Genomic DNA, 10,686 nt, shown 5'->3' with positions numbered 1-10,686 from the left:
TGGACACATTACTGATGCCTGCACCTCGATGGTGCTTGTCATTGCTGCAAGAATGTCATGGGTAGGCGTCACAGAGTTCCCTCATTCTCTTTGTGTGCTCTCAGCATCTTTAAGGTGGAAAAACTCAGCAGGTCTGGCAGCATCGGTGGAGAAGAAAAGAGTCGACGTTTCGAGTCCTCACGACCCTTCAACAGAACTGAGTATAGTTAGGAGAGGGGTGAAATATAAGCTGATTTAAGGTGGTGGGGGGAGAGAGAAGTTGAGGGTGGGGGGTGGGGGGTGGTTGTAGGGACAAGCAAGCAGTGATAGGAGCAGATAATCAAAAGATGTCACAGACAAAAGGATCAAAGAGGTGTTGAAGGTGGTGATATTATCTAAGAAAATGTGCTAATTAAGAATGGATGGCAGGACACTCAAGGTACAGCTCTAGTGGAGGTGGGGTGGAAAGACTTCACCTCTTCACCATGGACGACCAATCCCGCTACACCTCCATCCCCCACCAGGATGGTCTGAGGGCCCTTAGCTTCCTCCTTGAACGGAGGCCCGAACAATCCCCATCCACCACTACTCTCCTCTGTCTGGCTGAACTTGTTCTCACACTGAACAATTTCTCCTTTAACTCCTCTCACTTCCTCCAAATAAAAGGTGTGGCTATGGGTACACGCATGGGCCCCAGCTTTGCCTGTCTCTTTATGGGGTATGTGGAACATTCCTTGTTCCAGTCCTACTCCAGCCCCCTCCCACAACTCTTTCTCCGGTACATCGATGATTACTTCGGTGCTGCTTCATGCTCTCGTCGGGACCTGGAAAAATTTATTAATTTTGCTTCCAATCTCCACCCCTCCATCATTTTCACATGGTCCATCTCTGACACTTCCCTTCCCTTCCTTGACCTCTCTGTCTCAATTTCTGATGATAGACTGTCCATCAATATCCATTACAAGCCTACCGACTCCCACAGCTACCTCGACTACGGCTCCTCACACCCCGCTTCCTGTAAGGACTCCATCCCATTCTCTCAGTTCCTTCGCCTCCGTCACATTTGTTCTGATGACGCTACCTTCAAAAACAGTTCCTCTGACATGTCCTCCTTCTTCCTTAACCGAGATTTTCCACCCACAGTCATTGACAGGGCCCTCAACCGTGTCCGGCCCATCTCCCGCGCATCCGCCCTCACGCCTTCTCCTCCCTCCCAGAAACATGATAGGGTCCCCCTTGTCCTCACTTATCACCCCACCAGCCTCCGCATTCAAAGGATCATCCTCCACCATTTCCGCCAACTTCAGCATGATGCCACCACCAAACACATCTTCCCTTCACCCCCCCGGCGGCATTCCGTAGGGATCGTTCCCTCCGGGACACCCTGGTCCACTCCTCCATCACCCCCTACTCCTCAACCCCCACCTATGGCACCTCCCCATGCCCACGCAGAAGATGCAACACCTGCCCCTTCACTTCCTCTCTCCTCACCGTCCAAGGGCCCAAACACTCCTTTCAAGTGAAGCAGCATTTCACTTGCATTTCCCCTAACTTAGTCTATTGCATTCGTTGCTCCCAATGCGGTCTCCTCTACATTGGAGAGACCAAACGCAAACTGGGCGACCGCTTTGCAGAACACCTGCGGTCTGTCCGCAAGAAAGACCCAAACCTCCCTGTCGCTTGCCATTTTAACACTCCACCCTGCTCTCTTGCCCACATGTCTGTCCTTGGCTTGCTGCATTGTTCCAGTGAAGCCCAACGCAAACTGGAGGAACAGCACCTCATCTTCCGACTAGGCACTTTACAGCCTTCCAGGCTGAATATTGAATTCAACAACTTTAGATCTTAAACCCCCTCCCCCCAACCCCACCCCGTTTCTTCCCCCTCCCTTTTTATTTTTATCAATAATTTATATAGATTTTCTTTTCCCACCTATTTCCATTATTTTAAAATCTACAACTAATACCTTGTCAGTCTTTCTACCCCACTCCCACTAGAGCTGTACCTTGAGTGTCCTGCCATCCATTCTTAATTAGCACATTTTCTTAGATAATATCACCACCTTCAACACCTCTTTGATCCTTTTGTCTGTGACATCTTTTGATTATCTGCTCCTATCACTGCTTGCTTGTCCCTACAACACCACCCCCCTCAACTTCTCTCTCCCCCCCACGCCTTAAACCAGCTTATATTTCACCCCTCTCCTAACTATACTCAGTTCTGTTGAAGGGTTGTGAGGACTCGAAATGTCGACTCTTTTCTTCTCCACCGATGCTGCCAGACCTGCTGAGTTTTTCCAGGTAATTCTGTTTTTGTTTTGGATTTCCAGCATCCGCAGTAGTTTTTTGTTTTTATCTTTAAGGTGGAGCTGGCCCCCATCTCTTCAGCATCTGTGACCAATGATGGTGTGATCCTGAAGGGGCCAGGTGCTGAAGGCGGACAAAGGATCAGATGCTTTTAAAGTTTCACGGCTGCATATCCATGACATGACCCTGATCACAGAGCGCAAGTGAGCTGCCCTCAGACAGACTGGGGTCAGACATTCTCAAAGGCTATGTGACGATCTATGGAGTGTCCTCACTGCATGTCGTCATCATCCTCCTGCAATTAAGCAATTATTGCGGTCTGCACTGCGTCTCTATGACAGGAGCATTATCACAGAGGGTATTCGTGCTACCATAAGTCAGACTGGAGTCAAACATTTACAGATGTAATGTGAGGATCCATGGTGTTTCCTCACTGCATGTTGTCATCATCCTCCACAAATCTAGCAGCTATGAAGGCATCCCTAGTGCACCTGACTCATCTGGCCAGTGCAAGGCGTAATCATCTTCATCGTCACCTTTGAGGACCTCCTCACCCTCATCAGTATCAGTGTCCTCCTCATCGGAGGAGACCTCCAACTCCTGCGTCTCCTCCTCAGCCAGCTCCACTCCCCATTGCAGCGCCAGGTTGTAAAGGGTGCAGCAGGTGACGACGTTGTGTGACACCTTCTGTGGACTGTATTGCAGGGCTCCACCAGACCAGTCCAGGCACCGGAACCTCATTTTCAGCATCCCAGTGGTTTGCTCCACCAAGTTGCGAGTTGCTGCATGAGCCTCGCTATACCTTCACTCTGCTGCAGTCTGAGCCTGCCGCATCAGCCACATCCTGTGCGGGTAGCCCTTGTCCCCAAGCCATCTATGCAGCCTCTGTGGACCCTGGAAGATGTCAGAGATCTGTGACCGACTGAGAATGTAGGAGTCATACACATTTCCTGGAAGCCATGCGCAGACCTGCAGGGTGCATTTGTGTTGATTGTACACCAGTTGAATATTCAGTGAATGGAAGCCCTTGTGGTTGACATAGTTGATCCCTTGTTGTGATATAAATCTGAGCGTCACATGAGTGCAGTCGATGGCACTCTGCATCTGTGGGAAATCTGAGATCTGGGCAAATCCAATCACTCTTGCATCCTGGCTCTCTTGGTCCCAGGCAAAATGCACAAAGTTGTGTGCCCTCGCGAAGGTGGCATCCATGACCTCATGGATGCATTTGTGGATGAAGGCTTGCAATATTCCACAGAGGTCTGCTGTGGAGCCCTGAAAGGAACCACTGGCGTAGAAATTGAGCACTACAGTCACTTTTACAGCCACTGGCAGTAGATGCCATCCATGTCCCCATGGTGCCAAATCCTCCATTAGGTGGCAGATGTGACCAACCTAGACATGAGCAGTCTTCGGTAACACTGCTTGTCAATCATCTGCAGGAAAGAAAGGCAGCGTCTATAGACCCTGGGTCTAGCTAGGCACCGACAAACGATGACTCACTGTGGCTCTTCAGCAGCATGTGCAGGGGCCCCAGCAACCTCTTCTTCGTGAGGGTGATGCTCCTCCCTCTGTGCAGCCAGGCGCCTCCATCACTCTCTTCTCCATCATCTCTGCCCTCTGTATGCCACAAGGTGGTGAGGCGGTAGGCGGTGGCGTCGTGGTATTGTTGCTGGATTTGTATTCCAGAGACCCAGGGTAATGCTCTGGAAACCTGGGTTTGAATCTCACCATGGCAGATAGTGGAATTTGAATTCAATAAAAATCTTGAAAAGTCTAATGATGACCATGAAAACCATTGTTGTAAAAACCTACCTGGTTCACTAATGCCCTTTAGGGAAGGAAATCTGCCGTCCTTACCTGGTCTGGCCTACATGTGACTCCAGACTCAATGCCCTCTGAACAAGGGCAATTTGGGATGGGCAATAAATGCTGGCCTATCCAGCAATGCCCACATCCAATGAATAAAAAAAAATACAGCTAGTTCACCAGGCTCCATGCTCCTGATGTACTCCTCCTGCAGGATGAAAGAGAGAGACGTGTGGGTTAGCTTGGATGTTCAAAGAACCACTCCTGGTTAAGTCTAAAGGCCCCTTAATGCATCCTGGAAAGTGCTGGCCACTACTTGGATGGCCAAAGCTTAGTGCACTGCATGACTGCCTGAAATGCCAACCACCTCCGCCCCACTCCACCTCACTGATTGGCAGCAGCTTTACCCACTGGACTGTATGCTCTGCTCTCAGCTCAGGCACATGCATTCTCCTAACCCGCACTGCAAGGCTTCACTGTTAGCTTGAACCATGGGAGAGACTGGTCCAAATCTGAATGATGATATTGCAAGGGGCTGTGAGCACCTCCACCAGTGACTGCTCCATGGCCAGCTTTAGCAAGGAGATTGTATGACATGCCCTGTCATCCAACTGTTCTGCAGCCCACTAAAATGCTCATTAGTTTTCAGCCTGTGCCCGAGGGGTGAAAAGCTCTTGGAGCACTTGGTAACACTTTTATGTCTTTGCTTTGCTTTAGTGGGCAGATAATCTAGAGGCCCGACTCCAATCACATCAATGTGGCTACGTTTGAACTGTCTCAGCAGCAGAGGAATGGTTGCTTTATACAAGGTGTCCCTAATGCGTGGCCACCTCCCTGCCCCCCAACCCACACCTGCTTTTGCACTATCTTCAACTGCAGGGCAGCCCTTGCCACCTCCCCCCACCACCACCACCCCCCACCCAACGCCCCTCAACCACAGGGTAGCCCTTTTCCCCACCCCCAAGTCACCTCAGCCACAGGACAGCTCTTGCCCCAACCCCTCCAACGAGCTTCAACCTTGAAGTCCAACAGGCGACCTGGGTGCACATTGCACAATGTTCCTGTGCACTCACCTCCAAGTTCCCCTCAAAATGCAGTCGCCAAGTGCACGCCTTATATATGCTGTTGTGTAACATGTCAATGCGCAATCATGGATGATCCAGCAGTGGGGGATGATTCTGGAGGGCTGGTGCTATAATGATATGCAGTTGTATTACAATGAGGTTCCAACTGTCCGATGGCGGGAAATGCGGCCCGCCATCAACGGGCTGAGCGGATGATCGCAAACTGGTTTCACGCGATTTCTGGCCTCCCTGCCATATTGTCCGCTCACGCCAGCAAACACGCCTGACACCAGCAGGCATGGGAAATTCCACCCTTGGTTCTGCAGGATAGCTGAAGAATCTGTCCCATTTCCTTTTTGATTGAGGCTTCTGCTGAGCCTTGCCTCCAGCAACAAAGAGAGAGAGAGCAATAGAGACTTCAACAGCAACTGCAGAGATGACTAGTTGGCCTTCTTCTTGTGGTCACACACACTGCTCACCAGTACACACTGCACTGTTCTACAGCTAGCTTATTAACCCTTTTTCCCCTGTGTATTCCTGTAAGGGAAAAAAACCATGTCTTGCGTCCAGATTCTGTTTTCTTTCATTTCTGACTATTTTACACATTCTGAGATATGAATCAATAGGAGTTGGTTTTTTGACACGCTGAGGTGCGGTAATCAGTCTTTTGTCTCTGTAACCACAGGAAATTAAAGTTCAGTCTTTTGCATCTTTCCTATCTCCCTTTTAAGTGCCTTTGCTTGAAGAAGGCCATGATACCTTTCCAGATGCGACATTCCATGTTCTCAGGACAGGTCTGTCAACATAATCCACAAAGGAATTTTCCAGAATGTGGTCACTTTACATTATCAGCCATCTTTTGCTCAGTGTCTTTGCTTGTATTTCTTTAAAAACACACAAGTCTTCCATAAAATGTTCAGTATTCCCTTAAGTAATTCGTGGCTGTAATCGGCTTTTCATGAAACTATCCTGACCCCAATCTGGCAGCTATGTCCTTCAGGAGTAATGCTACCTTGGAGTGTCCCACCCAAGGAGAGTGATCCAGGATGTTTGCTGGCATGTCCACTTCTATGAGTATGGCTTTGTAGGCCTTGGGCCAGCTGTTCCCATTCTGCCATGTCACCAGATGTTAGGAGGAATTTGCAGTGTTGGATGGGCTGGGTCTGCCTTTGTTATGTATGAGTTTGAATCCTAGGTAAATGCTGAGTGGTCCACCTGGCGTTATTCCTATTGAAATATTTTGTAGCAGTTTGACGTAATTGAGTCACTTGTTAGGCCATTGCGGAGGGTCTCAAGTCACATTTACACCAGACCAAGTACAGACAGCAGGTATTAGTTCACTAAAGTGAACAAGTTGGGTTTGCAATAACATTCCTTCATGGTCACCATCACTGATCCTTTTTCTTTAAATTCCAGATTTAGTTAATTAACCAAATTGAAATACAGAAAACACGATGGTGGGGTTTGAACTCATGTCTCTAGATTACTATCCATTAGCATAATCACAATGCCACTCCTGCTATTCCTCGCTACCCTCATCGCTCACTCTTTCATGATTCTGCTAGTATTTATGATGTTTTCATATACTTTCCTCTCTCCCCTCCAGTCTCTACTATCCCTATAAGTGTTTAGTTTTATTTAGTTTTAAACTATTGCTGTTACAGAAATCTTACTTATTTGCAAAATACCTCTCCACAACACTCTTCTGTTCTTTTCATGCTGAGCTCTGAAACTGTTTTGAGTATATTCACTAACAGATCAATTCTTTTAATTGAGGAAACCTTTATATTTTCATTGAACTTTAGCCATTGCAATTCTTCACAATGAGTTTTATTCATTAATTTAAATGAGGCAAATATTTACAGGACAGGTTTGTGAGAATGGAATTGAAGACTAGCCACAAAAGCTTGTCAGCAATGTAAGACAGTCTTCCCATCAGTTTGGGTTGGATTTGAACACAGGTACCAAAGGTGAAGAGGCCATTTGCTAAGTTGCTGTTTCATCCAGTTCCAGCATCTGTTTTTTTTTAACCATTCCAATGTTAACATGCTGGTGTAATTAAACACTGCAGTTTCTCAGTCAGGCTGTATTTCATGGCTTTAGTGTAACCAGGGAATTTCATTGCAGTTCATCTAGAGGATTGATTCCATTTGTAATCCTTCGTGGTTGTAAGGAACCCTTGTTCACTGAATAGATAATCCTTCGGAGTTTGTGTTCCAGAGTGTGTGAATACATTATTTTATGCACTTCTGGATTTTTGGCATAAGCTGCCAGCTGTGTTTCTGTAGCAGTAAACAATATACCTAAGTGTTCTCTGGAATTTCACCAGGTAGCTTGTGAAGTATTATAGATTAACTGGAGAATTAATTAGGATAGCACGTGGAATTTTATATGCCTTTGTGTCTGTACAATTAGGAGCATTGAAACATAGGAACTTGGAGTGGGCCATTCAGTCCTTTGGGACTGTACTACCATTCTATTAGATCATGCCTCATCTGTATCTTAACTTCATCTAGCTGCCTTGGTTCCATAACCTACTGAAAATCTTTTGAAATTTTTATAACTTAAAGCTGTTGACAGTTAAAACTAATATAAACTATATAGTATAAATATGAGCTAAAAGGAGTTAGAAAGTGTTGGTGGGATTCACAAAGCAAGTTCACAAAATACTTTTCAAGTTTAGCTTTTGCTGTGTCCAACTACACTTGCAGAGAATGTATTAATAGATTACCAAGTGGCTAATAGTGAGCTTTGGCCAAGATTTCATATTCAAGGCTTGAAGCTGTTATTATTCCATGGCAACTGTGTAACCCTTTGACAGCAGTTTCTTTTTCAGTGACATAATAGGTTTCTCAAACTAGTTAAGTTATTTATAGTAACAATCCGCAGAGGTTTATAGTTTAAGGACACATGGCCAGTGTTTTTTGAACTTTATAAATGATTGTAAGGACTTACGAAGTGCCAGTATAATGGATTACATTTGTTGTGTGTTCTGCTCATTTTACAAGAGTTACAGTTTAGGGAAATATTTGTAACTTCTTATTTTGTCACAAGTGCTTCTTCTTAGTTTTGTTAGGATGTAGTTTGCTTTCCATTTCCTAGAGTTGCTACTTTTTTTTTGGAAACCTAGAAGTATAATTTTTGTCCAGCAGTTGCATCTTCTCTCCCCACCTCCGCTAATGATTTCACTGAAGCACAACATACTCAGTAGTTTGCTTTACTGTTCCATAACTCTTTGTTACTGCTTTATAAAACATTCAACTTTAATACCGGGGCTCTGATTTTAACTGCCATCTCCCCTGCCCCGGCACAAATCAGGCAGTGGGGGCGCCTAAAATGAGGGGATTAGTACTACCTGGTACTTGGTATGGTTTCCCCCTGTAATCTCCCATCAGCAAGCTTTCACAGGAGGTGCATAATGAGTGCAGTCAATGACCACATTAATTTAAAAAGTTTAACAGATTTTCCTTAAATGAATCCTTAGAGGGCATGGAGATTAAGGTTTGTGGAAGATTGTTCTGCTCCTTAATTGTTCTTTAGGAAAAAGGAGGCAGCAAAGGAAGCACATTGGAGTGTATACAGTTGGAGCTGTTAGTTATGAACTCTTTGAACACGGTCATTTTTGGGCTTATTGAACTGCTTAGAAATATTTAATTCAGAGATAAAAACAAAAAACTACTGTGGATGCGGGAAATCCAAAACAAAAACAGAATTACCTGGAAAAACTCAGCAGGTCTGGCAGCATCGGCGGAGAAGAAAAGAGTTGACGTTTCGAGTCCTCATGACCCTTCAGCAGAACTGAGTAAAGTTAGGAGAGGGGTGAAATATAAGCTGGTTTAAGGTGGGGGGGGAGGGTGGGGGGAGAGAAGTTGGGGGGGGTGGGTGGTGGTTGTAGGGACAAGCAAGCAGTGATAGGAGCAGATAATCAAAAGATGTCCAACGCAAACTGGAGGAACAGCACCTCATCTTCCGACTAGGCACTTTACAGCCTTCCGGGCTGAATATTGAATTCAACAGCTTTAGATATTAAACTCCCTCCCCCATCCTCACCCCCTTTCCGTTTCTTCCCCCTCCCTTTTGTTTTTTCCAATAATTTATATAGATTTTTCTTTTCCCACCTATTTCAATTATTTTTAAATCTATAACTGTAATACTCTGTCAGTCTTTCTACCCCACCCCCACTAGAGCTGTACCTTGAGTGTCCTGCCATCCATTCTTAATTAGCACATTTTCTTAGATAATATCACCACCTTCAACGCCTCTTTGTTCCTTTTGTCTGTGACATCTTTTGATTATCTGCTCCTATCACTGCTTGCTTGTCCCTACAACCACCCCCCACCCCCCCCAACTTCTCTCCCTCCACCCCACCCCCCCACCTTAAACCAACTTATATTTCACCCCTCTCCTAACTTTACTCAGTTCTGCTGAAGAGTCATGAGGACTCGAAACGTCAACTCTTTTCTTCTCCGCCGATGCTGCCAGACCTGCTGAGTTTTTCCAGGTAATTCTGTTTTTGTTTTAGAAATATTTATTTGTTCATTCAAAGTTTTATGGAGGCACTTTGGTTCTGGAGACTGCTCCAGCCTAGTGATGTGACTAACCAGGAGACACTAGAATATCATAAGTAATTGTTTGCAACAAAATGAGTTGCCGGGCGTTGAATTTTCTCGAGGAGAATAATGTTTTTAGCAGTATATGGGCCCCAAGCGGCTACGCTGGACTCTAAGTGTGGCCTAACCAATGTCTGGTATGGAAGTTCCTTTACTGTAGTTGAAAAGTGATGGAAGTTCCATTTCACAAACGCAAGCATTTTGGATGCCTTAGAGGCTGCGTGTTGACTTTGCATATTCAACTTTAAATTATTTTGGATGTGATTCCTAGGTAACGGCATTCTTTAGCAACATTAAGGAGGGAATCATGCATTGTCTGGTTGGGTGCTGATGATTGACTTACCTTCTCTGATCCTGCAGATTTCTCTACAGACTTGAGTGTTAGCCTGCTCTTTTGAGCAGAAAACCTCACTCACACTGGCAGGATCCTCTTTAAACATACTGATCAGGATCTGATGATCCTTCACCCCCTTCCCACCAGCTTTCTTACCACTTACTTGACTGCTGGGTACTGATCCCAAGGGACCCCAGCTCAGCCTCCTGCCTGACATTTTCTCTTCCCGCCTCTGGCCAGGTGGTGTGCCTGGCTGGGTTTGGGTGGGGCTTGATGTTATGGTAATGAAGTGCAGTTGTTCAGATCGGCAGGGCCTCCACACTCCTGCACTCACCATGTGCACCGCTCACTACAGGCTCATGGCACTTCCACGCCTATGCCTCTCACCCTGCTCCACACCAATTGAAACCAGGGCCAGTGTCTCGAAGAAATGCTTCCATTTAGCTTAGTGTTTGACTAGCATTTGTAGGAGTAAATGTTTGCCTTCACAACTTGGAACTCACCTGGTTTTCATTCATTGCAATAAATAGAAAGAAATCACCGCAGAACTCATCAGCTGGGCTGGCTCTATAAAGGGTGGGGAA

The sequence above is a fragment of the Cetorhinus maximus genome, chromosome 19 (genome assembly GCF_964194155.1).
Source record: "Cetorhinus maximus chromosome 19, sCetMax3.hap1.1, whole genome shotgun sequence".
Classification (NCBI taxonomy): Eukaryota; Metazoa; Chordata; class Chondrichthyes; order Lamniformes; family Cetorhinidae; genus Cetorhinus; species Cetorhinus maximus.
This window is presented reverse-complemented; position numbering follows the sequence as displayed.